This window comes from Dasypus novemcinctus (assembly GCF_030445035.2).
Source record: "Dasypus novemcinctus isolate mDasNov1 chromosome Y unlocalized genomic scaffold, mDasNov1.1.hap2 SUPER_Y_unloc_2, whole genome shotgun sequence".
NCBI lineage: Eukaryota > Metazoa > Chordata > Mammalia > Cingulata > Dasypodidae > Dasypus > Dasypus novemcinctus.
In genome coordinates, this window is record NW_027261978.1 from 173,128 (window position 1) to 189,056 (window position 15,929).

The following is a 15,929-nucleotide window of genomic DNA, read 5'->3' on the forward strand; positions in this document are numbered from 1 at the left end:
GGGGTTTATTTAGGTGCTGTTTTTATCTGTGTATTAAGTCTTCTCTTTGACACTTTGTTCTTCTTATTCTATTTCCTTGTTGTTGTCTAAATTCTCTTGAAGGAAAATATTATGGCCAGAGAATGCAAAAGAGGTTAGAAAAGAAAATGTATAACAGTTGTATTGATAGTAAGTGTAGGCAGAAGAACCATGTGATACCTATGGGAATGAATATTATACTCGTGTAAGCTGTATAGATTTATAAAAATAAAAAGTGGAATACCTACAATTAGATGGGAAACTGAACATGGGGAATATAGTATCAATTAGAAGGCCAGTATTGTCAGGGGAAAGGAAAAGAGAAAAGAAAAAACAATAACATAAAGAGTGAATAAAAGATAGAAACCAAACTAGAGGTGTTAGCAATAAAAGTCAGAAAAATTGGGGCTGAACAAAAGAGGTGGAATATGAGAGAAACAACAGGAAATGGAAGAGAGATAGATGTAAAGAAAAGGGGATAGCATTGGTAGCCTAAATCAGTATGCACATAAAAGAGGATATAGAGGATGAGGAAACACAGCAAACAAGAAACACTGCCTGCAGCACCTAATAGAAAAAGGGATACAGAACGGAAAAAAGAAAAGAAAAAAGGGGTGCTCACTTCAGCAACACATATACTAAAGTTGGAATGATTCAGAGAAGATTAGCATGGCCCCTACAAAAGGATAACATGCAAATTCATGAAGTGTTCATATTTTTAGAAGCAGCTAGAAAGAGATCTCGAATAAAAGGGTCAATCAGATCTGCAGAATATCTTAGCCTACATGTTGGATCAAGTGTTAAAAACTGCTCTTTGACCTTGAATAAAAGGGGGAAATGGCAAAGACAAATGAGTTGATATGGCTAAAGGTCTTCCAAAAAGGATCAGGAGGTCACCAGAGGGGTCACCGTTACACACACCTCAGCAGGACCCCAGAAAAAGCCAAAGTAGATACAACCCTACATACTGGTTCTCCTGAAGGCTACAGAGATCCATAGGGTATATAGTCATGGCATTTGGAGCTTTGTGCCATGTCAGAGGGCCCTACTTTGGAATTTGTGCACCTGAGTGTGATGGAGTTGGACTCAGATGTGCCTTTTCTACACATGCATCTTCTGTCACTTTTACTGAACCTGTGGTTGGTAAAAGAGATGGTCCATACTCAGAAGACTTGAATATCTAGACTACCCATGGCTAGCTGGCCCTGAGCCTCAGCAGAGTGGCAATTCCTACTGTCTGGTTCATTGGTCTTACGCAAGTCAACTCATAGTGAGGTGAAGATGGTCAACCACCACAACAGGGAATCAAGAGTGTCTTTAACTATAAGCAGAGGAATTGCATCCATCACCCATGTGGAATCTAAGCACCCTCTTGTTCTAGAAGTGGAGAGGACATCACTATCCCAGGGGCCACAGAATGGAGGAATAAAATATGGATTAGAGTGGACTCACTGACATTCTACTACAAAACTATTGTGATGAGTAATAGATGAAATTTTAGCATCAATTTAGAGAATGTGGACATAGTAGTTGCTGAGGGCAGGGAGAGGGAAGAAGAGATGTGATGTGCAGGCATTTTGGGGATTTTGAGTTGTCCTTAATGATATTGCAGGGTCAGATGCTGAACTTCATATATCCTACCATAACCTACTGTATGTACTGGGGGAGAATATGAACTATGGGATAAACTATTATCTTTGTAGTGAAGCAGTGCCCCAAAGTGTGTTCACTGAGTGTGATGAGTGTGCCACAATGATGAGGGAGGTTGGTGTAGGAGGAGTGAGTTTGAGGGGTATACAGGAACTTCTTATATTTTTTAATGTTACATTTTTTTTGTGTGATGTATTTATCTTCAAAAAAATACAATTTACAAAAATGATGTGATGGGGTGGGGAGTAAGTTATGTGGGAAACTCATGTTTTTTTTTAATGTTTTTTAATGTAACATTCCTTGTAATCAATTAACTTTAATTGAAAATATATATATAAAATGAAAGAAAAAAGAGGAAAAATGAAATAAAAGAGTGGTGGGGGAAGAAAGAGGAAGGAAAGACAAGAAAACAAACAAAAACAAAATGGATCAGACAAGGCCTCAAACAAGTATTCCTCCTTGCTATTGAATAAACTGCTTAGGAATCTGTCCTTTCTGCTTTCTCCCTTCCTCACTTCCCTCTCTCCCAGGGCAGAAGGAAGCCCATATGAGAGCTCCCCTCTGAAATTCACTTGTGACCCTGGTAAACCAACTCACCATGGAAAACTATGACTCTTAGTCTTTTTGAGAGTACCCCACTTTGCTGGGAGCTCTAAGCCTGCCAAGCATGTCCTACTGTCCTCCTCCCTTAGGTGTATTGCAAAGGCCTAGTTAATTGCCTGATTCCACTTTCTCTGAGACCAGTTTTCCCTATTTCAGGTCTTTTAGGTAATTTGGGCAGCCTCAGCAGATTCACCTCTTATCTCTTCTTATCATGTCCCCAAGCCAGCTGGTGTGCTTCTCACAGCAGATGGGAAAAGAGTATACATGAGCTTTTCCAGAATTTTGTCTATTCTTTTAATCAATGTTGACTATCCTATCTTCATTTTTTAAATAAATATTTACCTTAACATTTTATATTTAGCCTTGTCTTGGTGCCAAGAAGTAGATGCTTAGAGGACCCATTTCCTAAGTTATTTATTTTTCATTACGATCTTAAAGTTTTATTCATGTAAAGTATAGAGTGGTAATTGACTAACTCCCTTCCCCACCTTTGGTCTTTTTTAAAAATTGTTTTATGTACCTATTTTTTATATCAGTGTTACAAGTTTCTCAGTTAACACAAGACTACAACTACAATAACTGCAAATATGCTTTAATCAGTGGTTACATTCCCCCTTTATTTTTATTCATTTTTTAATCTTGATGGGACAGTGCCAGTTCTGAGTGCCTCAAGCTGAGGAGGAATATAGATATTATGGGGCAGTGGAAGGGAATTGTTTTGCTTGCAGTTGAGGATACTCCTTGAGGAAGAAACTGGTCCATTGTCACCATTTTCAGTTGACCAGGGCAAAGCTGAAGACCTGGAGAATGAGAGTTCCACCATATACCTGCTAGCTTGAAGGCTTCAACTGGCATAGAAACAGACTGAAGCTTTAAGGTTTTCAGAAAAATACTTACAAGTAAATTGAAGATTATAGCTTCAAATAAAAGAAGAATCATGATTAGGTGTTTCATAAATGGTAGAACTATGTGTTATAAATGTAGTAGCTTTTCTTACTTTTCCAGATAGAGTCCATGAAGGAGGTGTCAGTGTAACCATATGACTTGCTTTTGGTGTCTAGCTGTCCCTAGAGGCCATGGGAAAATTTTTGTTTGAGTTTTTGTTTACATGGCACTTTGTAAAATCTACCTGACACCTACATAAGTATAAAGTCCAGAATGTTCTCCTGGCTCGCTTTGAAATCTCTTAGACATAAAAACACTGTTTTATTAAATATTTCCCCAATTTGGAATAGGTCTTTTTCCAAATGCATCACTGATTAACACTTGGTACTAATCCCTCCATGCCAGGGAGACTCATGTCTACAACATGACCCATGCTTTGAGGAAGGTAGTCACTTTATTAAAGGAGTACAGCTTAGAGAAAGGCCATACTTGAGCAAGTAGGTGTTCAGGAAGTGACTCCTACTCATTAGTTATATTTAGGCATAGTTTATTATAGGAATAATATTCACAGGTACAAGCATTTAGATTGAGGGTTTGGTTTATTATCCTGTTTTCTTTTACTAGGCAATTTTATATAGTCCAGAGATTTTAGCTATATTATTTGGGAAAATGGCAGGAATTTCCCAGGTGGGAAATTTAATATTGCATATTTTTAATTTTTTCCTCTTGTTAAAATAATGTTACATTAAAAAAAATATGAGGTCCCTATATATTCCCCACCCTCCTCACCCCAATCCTCCCACATCAACAATCTCTTTCTTCATTATGGGACATTCATTGCATTTGGCGAATACATTTTGGAGTACTGCTGCACCACACTGATCGTGGTTTACATCGTAGTTTACACTCACCCCCCAGTCTACCCAGTGGGCCACGGCAGGACATACGATGTCCAGCATCTGTCCCTGCAGTACCACCCAGGACAACTCCAAGTCCTGAAAATGCCCCCACAGCATATCTCTTCTTCCCTCTCCTTACTCTCAGTAGCTACTGTGGCCACTTTCTCCACATCAATGTTACAATTTCTTCCATCACTTATCACAATAGGTCCATAATTTAATATTTTTTAAGGTACTTTGGGGGTAGTAACCTGGCGGCAAGGAAAACCCTCTATCCAGAAACATACCAATGGCAACAAGGACACATTTATATCACACAGAAGTATATACCTATATAAAGTTCAAAATGTTCCAAGGCCCTGTCCTTTGAGACACTTGATCTTACTCCATATTTACCTTTTTCCAAGGGTTATGTTAATTGACATGTAGAGCCTAATTGTTATATTTGCCTTGCTTCTCATGTAAACTTCTCCTACTTACATCTTTCTTTTCCCCTAAAGATGAAGATTTGACCTGCAGCTGGCCATATGCACTTTCAAGTAAGCCTCAGCGTAAAATAATGTAACTGACAAGGGAAATGTGGTTGTCATGTCGTGAAAAACTGTGTCTGAAAAACTATTCTAGGTATTACCAACATGGGTGAAATCTATGATAAACTGGAGGAAGTATTTGTAGAGAGAAGGGATAAAATGGGGGCATAGGGATACCTTTGGGTGGAGCTTTGAGGGCTTGAGCTGGTTTAGGAATGGGTGCATCGGTCAGATGGTCCAAGAAATTGGGGGAAGTGTAGGGGAACCTTTGGACATAGGAGATTGTCAGGTATGTTGAGAAAACTCATTAGAAAATATAATAAGGAAGTTTAACTGTTTAAGATGTTTAAGGGGGGCATCTGACACAAGGTAGGTTTCTAGGGAGTGTGTGAGTGCTCATTTTGTCATCGTGGGTTATATCACTGGGTGGAGATCTATATAATGAGTATGAAGGAATACCCACATCCTGGGGAGGACTGATGTTCTCAAACAGAAGGAATTGCGTCTCTTGAGAGAATTGGTGGCTCCCAATGGGTTAGAACAGTTGAATATGTCAATACCTCAACATTGTTGCAAGTATCTGTGACTATGGTCCTTCAAGTAATGAAGAATAATTGTCACTGGGGGTGCTATGGGAAGGGGTAGAGAGGTATCGAATAGGTGGAAACAGGGTAACTGTGGGACAATGGAAGTGTTCCACAAGATCATGCAATGATGAATATAGGACATGTTAAATTACACCAAAAATATATAAAAGTCTATAGGTTAAAATGTAAATCATAATGTAAAACATAAGATAACTGAAAATTTAGAAAATTGTAGTCTAAAATATAAACCATAAGGTAAACCAAAATGGAAGCTTGGTTGAAAGCTCTATTTTAGTGTCTGTACATCAGCTGCAGCAAATATAATATGAACTTGTGAAAATATCATTGCTGGGGAAGGGATGAAATGTTTGATGTTGGATATGTGGGAGTACCCTATATTATATATGTGAATTACTGGAGTCTAAAACTTTTTTAAAGACAAAACTAATAATTGGAAGAAAAAAGAAAGAAAGAAAGGATATAGACACTGAGGCAGAAATGAAGGAAATTGCCTTGCCACTGTACATACAGGGCAACACCTATTGCAGGGATGAAAGGCAAAACATCAAAAACAAAGCTTTTTCATTTTTTGATACCCCAATTTATTTTTACTTTATTTAATTTTTATAAATTATTATGTATTCTATGTCTAACCTCTAAACCCATCACTATATTCCACTTTACTATTACTGGAACCTGGCAATATATTAGGCTTCATTTTCGAAGAAGTTTTTGACCACAGAGCGGTTCAACTATGGCAGGGGAGGAACACTGGTGTGGGGTGTTATTGATGGGGGGCACATGGTTGGGAGGGAGTTCTCCAGGGCATGTATACAGGGTACAAAAAAATGTTTGTATATTTTCATAGTGGTTACAGTTAAAAATGACAACTGAGGGAGTGCTGAGTTCCTAGCCCAGGGGAGCACTATCACATTCGCAAATGGAATGACAACAACCCACAAGTGCAATGGCAAAGACCAATAAGGAAGGATGATGCAAAAATGAGTCCTTGATACTGATTACTATGCTTATGAGCCTGTGTACCTGAAATATGAACTAGACCTAGAGCTGCAGGGTACCTAAAATTTACCTCCTGAGTTCCTCCATGTTGCTCAAATGTGGCCACTCTCTAAGCAAAACTCAGCATGAAAATGTATTACCTTCGCCCCAGGGTAGGACATAACTCCCAGGGATGAGCCTCCTTCATGCTGAGGGATTACTACCCAGCACCAGCTGAAGATGTAACTAGAAAAAGACCTTGAATAAAAGGGTCAACTCAAATCAGCAGATTATCTCAGCCTTCATGTAATATCTGATGTTACAAACTGCTTTTTGACCTTGAATAAAAGGGGGAAATAGAAAAGACAAAGGAGTTTATATGGCTATGAGTCTCCAAAAAAGAATTGGGAGGTCATCAGAGGGGCCACAGTTATGCATGCCCCAGCAGGGTCCTGGAGACAGCCAAAGTAGATACAACCCCATGTATTGGTTCTTCTGAGAGCTACAGACACCCACATGTTCTATGGTCATGACAGATGGCTCTAGAGTTCAGTGCCATGTCAGTTAACCCTCTTTGGAGTTTGTGTTCATGAGTGTGATGGAGTTGGATTCTGATGTAATCTTTCTACACATGTCTCTTCTGTTACCTTTATAGGACCTGTGTTTGGTGCTGGGGATTGTGTATACTCAGGTGCGGTGGCTTGCTCGGTCGGTAGAGGTGGGGTCTGGCTGTGGACAAGGGGTCGGTCCACCTCAGGACGAGGGGTCTGTCCCGCTTGGGACGAGGGTTCGGTCCGGCAGCAGACGAGGGGTCAGTCTCACAGGGGTTGTGCGGTTCGGCTGACAGGGTCGCCCGGCGAAGCCGGTGATGAAGGGGTCGCCCGGAAAAGCAGGCGACGAACTGGGGACAAGGGAGGCCAGGCCCTTGTCGGGGGCTCTCAGGACTGGAGGGCACACGGCAGAAGAACTACTGCGGAGACAAGGTAAACATGCAAGTCCACTTTATTGAGGGAGAGGCAACAGTTTTATAGGGGCTGGGGAAGGCTGATTGGTCGAAGCCAAGCCACACCCTGTTCTGATTGGTTGCCGGCGAAAGGTCAGTGGGAGGTACTGGAGGGGGAGGGGTGGTGATTAGGGATTGGCTGTTGCTGTTTCTGCGGGAAGTGGCAGGGCTTAGTGATTGGTGGCTGCTGTTGCTGGGGTAGAGGGCAGACTTGAGTTTCCCACCCATGCCTGGCTGTTGCTGCTGTCGGGGGGGAGGGAAAAGGGCAGACTGGATTTTTCCACCCACGCCTGGCTGTGGCTGCTGTCGGGGGGAGGGGAAAAAGGCAGACTGGATTTTTCCGCCCACACCTGGCTGTTGCTGCTGTCGGGGGAGGGGAAAAGGGCAGACTGGAATTTTCCACCCTGCGCCTGCGCAGGGAGAAAGAAGAAGAAGGGTGCTGCCCCACAAGGCATCGTGTGGCGCCATCTGGGAGGAGGGGCAGCCGTGGAAGCATGGCTGCCGAGAAGGGGAGACCCGAGGGCACTCTACACCCATGCTGAGCTTCCTTCAGGGGTGGCGGTGGGCCCGACTAACCACCCAATTATGGGGGAAGCAGAATTAGGCCTACCGCGGCTGCTCCCCTCGCCAGGCCAGCAAACCACACTACAGCCCGAGGGGTGACCGCATTTCCCCCTTCTTTTCAAATAAGGGCCAGGATGGCTGCAGTAGCAAGTAGCCGAGGCCCAAGAGGCAGCAAGCAATGAGGGAAGCAGGGCTGAAGAGGGAGGTGAGTATGCCGGGGATATAAATGTACAATTTGGGGGGTGGTATCTTGCCATTGCAAACAAGGGTGGCCAATGTCCAATTCTCGTTGATCTCAGCGGCTATAAGATCCATCTGCTGTTAAAAGTCCATGGTGACAGCGCGTTACAGGTAGTTGATCTCTTCTTGGTGGCGAAGAGCAGCAGGGGCAGACTGTGTGATGGTCTGGAGGATCGCAGCAGTAAGGACAAGTCGCGTCAGGGCACCAGCAGTGGTGGTGGCGGCAGCATCATGAGTGGTGGAGATGTAGGCGAGGACAACAAGAAGGCCAAAGTATCCACGGGCTCGAGGGAGGCTGACATTGACGGGGCGGGCCGACATGGGGCGGCCCAATCTGCAACGCAGTGGGGGTTCAGGCAAAAAAAAGGAGGGGGCAGCGGATGAGAAAGGACGCTTTGGATGGCTGAAAAGAGGAGTGAGGTCGAGACAGGAGGAAGCTCCGCAGAAGTATGGGGAGGCAAAAGCAGAAACGTTATTAGATGCTAGAAAGCAGGCCACGGGCTGGGGAAAGCGGGTTGCTGGCCGTTTAGTGGGGCTGGAGCTGCTTGAGAGCGATGGCGGCATGGGGGGCCGCGGTTACCGAAGACTTGGGGCTGTTTCAAAGAGATCTTACACCAGTGAGTGTCTAGGAGACCGGCAAGGGCCTGAACTTGTGGGGCTTGCTTAGCAGACAGGATGTTACCCATTGCTAATGGCCTTTTGGAGCCGATAAGAAAAGGGGCCCTTACCTGGAGAGCGCGGTGATGGGAGCCAAGGTGCGTGGTGAGACGAGGGGTCAGAGGCGGTGGGGCTCCGACGGTGGTCGCGGGCCAAAAGAAGGCCCCGACAAGGGGAGGGTGGAACGACGAGCAGTGAAGCAAGGCAAAGGGGAGCAAGCGTGGAGGGGAGGAGGCAGAGGTGAAGGCAGGGGTGGAGGTGCTCAGGCACGGGCTCCTGAGAGTTTTATTGGTGCCTCTTAATCATAGCGGGTCGGTATAAGCCCCCGACATGGAAGGAGAAAGCCATCCAGCGATTCTCCCAGACCGCCGTGGATCGTATGAGGTCACCAAGGTTCAGGAGCAGCAATGCAGAGTGAAAAGATAGGGGTGAGAAGAGAGGAGAGCGTAGGGCTATGGTAGGGTTACTTCAGACGTGCAAGGGCACGCTCCCGAGAAATCCAAGGCTCCTCTTAATCATAGCGGGTCGGTATAAGCCCCCAACATGGAAGGAGAAAGCCATCCAGTGATTCTCCCAGACCGCCGTGGATCATATGAGGTAGCCAAGGCTCAGGTAGCAGCAATGTTGCACGAGAGAAGCCCCACGGTGAGAAGAGGGGGGGGGCCACCAGGTTATGGAGTGAGGCTGTGGTGGAGTTGCCAAGCCCCATGTTGGGCGCCAACTGCGGCGGCTTGCTCGGTCGGTAGAGGTGGGGTCTGGCTGCGGACGAGGGGTCAGTCCAGCTCAGGACGAGGGGCCGGCCCCGCTTTGGACGAGGGATTGGTCCCGCTTGGGACGAAGGGTCGGTCCGGCAGCAGACGAGGGGTCGGTCTCACAGGGGTTGCACGGTTCGGCTGACGGGGTCACCCGGCGAAGCCGGTGACGAAGGGGTTGCCCGGAGAAGCAGGCAATGAACTGGGGACAAGGGAGGCCAGGCCCTTGTTGGGGGCTCTCAGGACTGGAGGGCGCACGGCAGAAGAACTACTGCGGAGACAAGGTAAACACGCAAGTCCACTTTATTGAGGGAGAGGCAACAGTTTTATAGGGGCTGGGGAAGGCTGATTGGTCGAAGCCACACCCTGTTCTGATTGGTTGCCGGCGAAAGGTCAGTGGGAGGTACTGGATGGGGGAGGGGTGGTGATTAGGGATTGGCTGTTGCTGTTTCTGCGGGAAGTGGCAGGGCTTAGTGATTGGTGGCTGCTGTTGCTGGGGTAGAGGGCAGACTTGAGTTTCCCGCCCACGCCTGGCTGTTGCTGCTGTCAGGGGGAGGGAAAAGGGCAGACTGGATTTTTCCGCCCATGCCTGGCTGTGGCTGCTGTCGGGGGGAGGGGAAAAGGGCAGACTGGATTTTTCCGCCCACGCCTGGCTGTTGCTGCTGTCAGGGGAGGGGAAAAGGGCAGACTGGAATTTTCTGCCCTGCGCCTGTGCAGGGAGAAAGAAGAAGAAGGGTGCCGCCCCACAAGGCATCGTGTGGCGCCATCTGGGAGGAGGGGCAGCCGTGGAAGCATGGCTGCCGAGAAGGGGAGACCCGAGGACACTCTGCGCCCATGCCGAGCTTCCTTCAGGGGTGGCGGTGGGCCTGACCAACCACCCTATTATGGGGGCAGCAGAATTAGGCTTACCATGGCTGCTCCCCTCGCCAGGCCAGCAAACCACACTTCAGCCCAAGGGGTGACCACACTCAGGAGACCAGAATCACTGGACTGTCCATGTGACAGCCAGGCCCTGCACCTCAGCAGACTTGCAACTCCTACCCTCTGGTTTATTGGACTTAACCCAGCCAGGGAACAGGGAGGTGAAGAAGGTCAACCACCACACCATGGAGCCAAGAGTGCTTACAACTGCAAGTAGAATTGCATCCATCATCCATGTAGAATATAAGCCCCACCTCAATATAGAGGTGGAGTGGATATAACCGTCCCTGGGTCCACAGGATGCAGGAATACAGTACAGATTAGAGTGGATTTAATGATAATTTACTGTGGAATTATTGTGATTAGTAATGGAAGAAATTGTAGCATTTATGTGGAGAATGTGGCCACAATAGCTGCTGAGGAGAGGGAAGAAGAGATATGATGTGGGGCATTTTCAGGGCTTTGAGTTGTTCTGGGTGGTACTGCAGAGACAGGTGCTGGACATCATATGTCCTGCCATGGCCCACTGGGTGGACTGGGGAGAGTGTAAAGTACAATGTAAACCATTATCCATGTGGTACAGCAGTGCTCCAAAATGTAGTCACCAAATGCAATGATGATGTAAGAAGTTGTTGATTTGGAAGGAGTGTAGTGAGGGGGATGGGGGTGTGTGTGGGGACCTCTTATTTTTTTTAATGGAAATTTTTTAAAAAATAGAGAGAAATAGATACTTTTCTGTTCATCCATCCTATTGTTGACAGTTAACATTTGTTGTACTTTGTTACAATTGAGGTGAGAATGTTAAAATATTAGTGCTACTATAGCCCATACTTTGCTTTTGGTGTATTTTTTCCATATATACCATCCTATTATTAATACATTGGGTCAGTGGCATATTTTAGAACCTTCTTGTGCTTTTATTATTAAGCACAGTCATCCACAAGAGGGTTCACTGTGTTATATAATCCTATGGTTTGTCCTCTAGCTTTCCTTGTAATTATAGCCATAACCAAAAACTTGTGTCAACCACATTCACATAAATACTTCATCACTGATCATTTCACTCACAATAATGTGCTACCATCACCTCTGTCCATTTCCAAACAGTTTCTGTCAACCTACTTGTAAATTCAGAAGCAGTTAAATATCAGCTCCCATTTTCTTCCTCCATTCTATCTCCTGGTAACCTATCATCTAGGTCCTACATCTAATAATTTATGACAATTAGTTCACTAACCATAAAGTTTTTGAGATTCATCCATGTTATATGTGTCAATACTTTGTTCCTCCTTATATCTGAACAATATCCCATTGTATAAATATATACTCCATTTTGTTTATCTATTCCTTTCTAGATACACTTGGGTTCCTTCCTTCTTTTGGCAATTGTGAATAATGCTTCTATGAACATTAGTGAGATAATAGTTTCCTGAGGAAGTGCCAAACTGTCTTGCACAGCAGCTGAATCTTTTTGCATTCCAATCAGCAGTGAATGAGTGTTCATATTTTTCCATATCTCCTCTAACATTTGTAGTTAAATGGGACGCATGAATAGTCAGCCTTTGTGGCACTACTCACCGCTTTTCCATTAGATGACCTAAGTAAGTGAAAGGAAAGTATTTTTGAACATTTTCTGGAGCAGTTTGCAATCCCCACTGTGTAAGCAACTGTTGGATATCTGCAAAAAGTGAAAGTTCTATATTTAGCTTCCTTAGGAACTGCTAAACTGTCTTCCACAGAGGATTGCACCGTTTTACATTCCCATCAACAGTGAAGGAGTGTTATTTCTTTTTTTTCCAAATTCTACTCAATTTATTCATTTTTTAAAAAATATTACATTAAAAATTATGAGGTCCCCATTCACCCCCACCGCCCCCACCCCACCACTCCCTCCACAGTAACACTCTCCCCCATCATCATGACACATCCATTGCATCTGGTGAGTACATCTCTGGGCATCACTGCACCCCCATGTTCTGTGATCCACACCATAGCCCACACTCTCCCACGTTCCAACCAGTGGGCCATAGGAGGACATACAATGTCTGGAAATTGTCCCTGGAGCACCACCCAGGACAACTCCAAGTCCCAAAAATGCCTCCACATCTCATCTCTTCCTCCCATTCCCTGCATCCAGCAGCCACCATGGCCACTTTTTTCCACACCAATGCCACATTTTCTCAATTATTAACCACAATAGTTCATGAATAGAATATCATTAAGTCCACTCTAATCCTTACTGTATTCTTTCCTATGGACCTTGGATTGGTTGTGTACATTCCAAATCTATGTCAAGAGGGGGCTTCGATTCCATATGGATACTGGATGCAATCCTCCTGCTTTCAGTTGTAGGCAACCTAGGCTCCATGGTATGGTGGTTGACATTCTTCAACTCCATATTAGCTGAGTGGGGTAAGTCCTATAAATTAGAGTGTAGGAGCTGAAGTCTGTTGAGGCTCAGGGCCTGGCTATCATATTGTCAGTCCAGAGATTCAAATCCCTTAGATATATCTTAAGCCCCAGCACAAACTACAATTCCAGTAAAGTAGCAAAAGTGATCCCATCTGAGTCCAGCTCCATGATGCAGAAACGCCAGCTCCAAAGAAGGGCCAACTGACATGGCAGTGAGCTCCATTTGCCATTTACCATGACCATAGAACCATGGGTCTTTTTAGCCATCAAAAGAACCAATACCTGGGGTTATATCTACTTTATCTGTCTCTCAGACTCTGCTCTGATGTGCATAAAGGCAATCCTTCTGAAAACCTCCAGACTCTTTTTTAGAGACTCATAGCCATATAAATGATTTGTCCTTTCCATTTCCCCCTTACTTTGGGTCAAAAAGCATTTTTAACTCCTGTTATTGTATGTAGACAGGGATATTCTGCTGGTCCATGTTGAACCTTTAATTCAAGGTCATTTTCTAGTTATGTCATCAGCTGGTACTTGGTAGTGATCCCTCGGTGCCAGGGAGGCTCATCCCCAGGTGTCATGTCCCACGCTGGGGGCAAGGCATTGCATTTACATGCTGAGTTTGGCTTTGAGACCAGCCACATTCGAGTAACACGGAGGCTGTCAGAAGGGAACTGTTAGGCACAGTGCTGCTCTAGGCCTTGTTCTTATTTCAGGTGTATAGGCTCACAAGCATAGTCATTAGTATCAGGGGCTCACTGTTGGAACCTCATTCCTTCCTGGTCCTTACAGTTGCACCTGGGGGAATTCTGCTGCTCCCCTAGGGACCATGACAGAACCCCCCCCTGGCCAGGAACCCAGTACCACCCCAGCTGTTGTTTTTAATTGTTTCCACTATGAGTATATCCAAATATTTCCATGCACCCTGGACACATGCCCTGTATAACTCCCTGTCAACCATATATCACCTGTCAATAGCATTCCATACCAGTATTCCTCCGCTGCCATTGTTGAACCATTCTGTGATCCAAAACTTCCAGAAAAGTAAAGCTCAATATAATGTCATGTCCCTTACTAGTAAAATGGAATATAGCGATGAGTTTAAAGGTTAGATATAGAATACATATTGATTTGGAAAAATTCTACATCCTATTTTTTCTTTCCTTTTTTCCTCTAATTATTGAGCTTCTCTTCACAAGAGCCTTAGATCACAGTAATTCATATATACAATATACAGAATTCCCACATATCCAATATAAAACCCTTTCTCTTCAACAGCAATAATCTTTTAACTTATTCATATCATATTTACTGAAACTGATGTACAGATATTGAGACAATAGCTTTCAAACAAGTAACATTTGTGTTTACATTGTGGTTTATACTTTAGGCTATACAGTTTTCTAGATTTTTTAGTTATCCTATGTTTTACATTATGGCTTTCATTATTAGTCTGTCGTCCCCTATATGTTTTTGGTGTAATATTATATGTTTTATATCCATCCTTATGTACTCTTGTGAAACACTTCTTTTGCCCTCACATTTACTTCAGTTCCATCTATTCAATATCTATTTCCCCCTCCCCTTGGGGGCCACAGTGACAGTCAATCTTCATTTCTTGAGGAGCCATGTTCAGAGATACTTGCAACAGTGTTGAGGGCTTGACTTGCTCAACTGCCCTAATGCCCTGGGAGCCAAACTTTCTCTTGAGAGATACAGTTCCCTCTATTTGATGGCATTAGTCCTCCCCAGGATGTGGATATACCTTCACTCTCATTATATGGGTCTCTACCCAATGGTATAACCCACTCTGGCAAAATGAGCAGGAATCTGTCCTGCGTCAGATTATCCCCTTTGAGTATCTTAAACATTTAACTTTCCTAAGTATATTTTGAAAAGGTTTTCTAAGCATTATACTCTCAACTAACACCTGACAATCTCCTATGTTTGTATTTTGCCCCACCCTCCCCCTAATTTCTTGGGCAATATTACACATCTGCCCACCCCTAGCCACCCTCAAACCCGCAAAGCCCCAACCAAAGGTTACCCTATACCCCATTTTATCTCTTCCATGTGCACATACTTACCACCAGCCTATCATAGATTTCACCCATGTAGATGTCAGCTTACATCCTTCCTCTACCCCCCGATTTCCTGTAAGCCTATCTTCCAGTCTCTAGCTCTCTGAGGCAGCTTGCTTATTTCATATTATTGAGGTCTTGTAGTATTTGTCCTTCAATGCCTGGGTTACTTCACTCAGCATAAGGTTCTCAAGGTTCATCCATGTTATCACGTGTGTTTGTAGTGTATTTGTTCTTACAGCCGAGTAGTATTCCATTGTATGTATATACCACATTTTATTGAACCATTCATCTGTTGATGGGGACCTGGGTTGATTCCAACTTTTGGTGATAGTGAACAATGCTGCTATGAACATTAGTGTGCATATATTGGTTTGTGTCCTTGTTTTCAGTTCTGCTGGGTATATACCCAGCAGTGGTATTGCTGGGTCATATGGCAAATCTATGGTTAGTTTTTGGAGAAACTGCCAAACTGTCCTCCAGAATGGTTGGATCCTTCTGCATTCCTACCAACAGTGGATGAGTGTTCCCATTTCTTCACATCCTCTCCACCATTTGTATTCTTCTGTTTTTTTCATAGCTGCCAATCTTATGGGAGTAAGATGGTATCTCATTGTACTTTTGATTTGCATTTTCCTGATAGCTAAAGATTTGGAGCATTTTTTCATATCCTTTTTAGCCATTTGTATTTCTTCTTTGGAGAAGTGTCTGTTTAAATCTTTTCCCCTTTTTTTAAAAGGGTTGTTTATCTTTTTATTTTCAAGATACAGGAGTTCTTTATATATGCAAGTTATAAGTCTCTTATCAGATATATGGTTGCCAATATTTTCTCCCATTGTGTACGTTCCCTTTTTACTTTCTTGACAAACTCCTTTGAGCTGCAGAAGGCTTTAATTTAGAGGAAGTCCCATTTATCTATTGTTCTTTTGCTGCTCGGGCTTTTGGTGTGATGTTCATGAAGCCATTCCCTATTACAAGGTCCTGTAGATGTTTCCCTACAGTGCTTTCCAAGGTCTTTATGGTCTTGGCTCTTACATTTAGGTCTTTGATCCATCTTGAGTTGATCTTTGTATAAGGTGTGAGATGGCAATCCTCTTTCATTCTTCTACATATGAATATCCAGTTCTC

The 15,929-nt window shown here is 44.0% G+C and overlaps 1 non-coding gene across 1 annotated transcript; it reads left to right on the plus strand.

Annotated features, from left to right (window-relative positions):
- Nucleotides 1-632: 632 nt before the first annotated feature.
- Nucleotides 633-739, plus strand: LOC139438609 (U6 spliceosomal RNA). The gene has a single exon (XR_011648251.1). It is a non-coding gene; the product is annotated as a U6 spliceosomal RNA (small nuclear RNA).
- The last annotated feature ends 15,190 nt before the right edge of the window (nucleotides 740-15,929 follow it).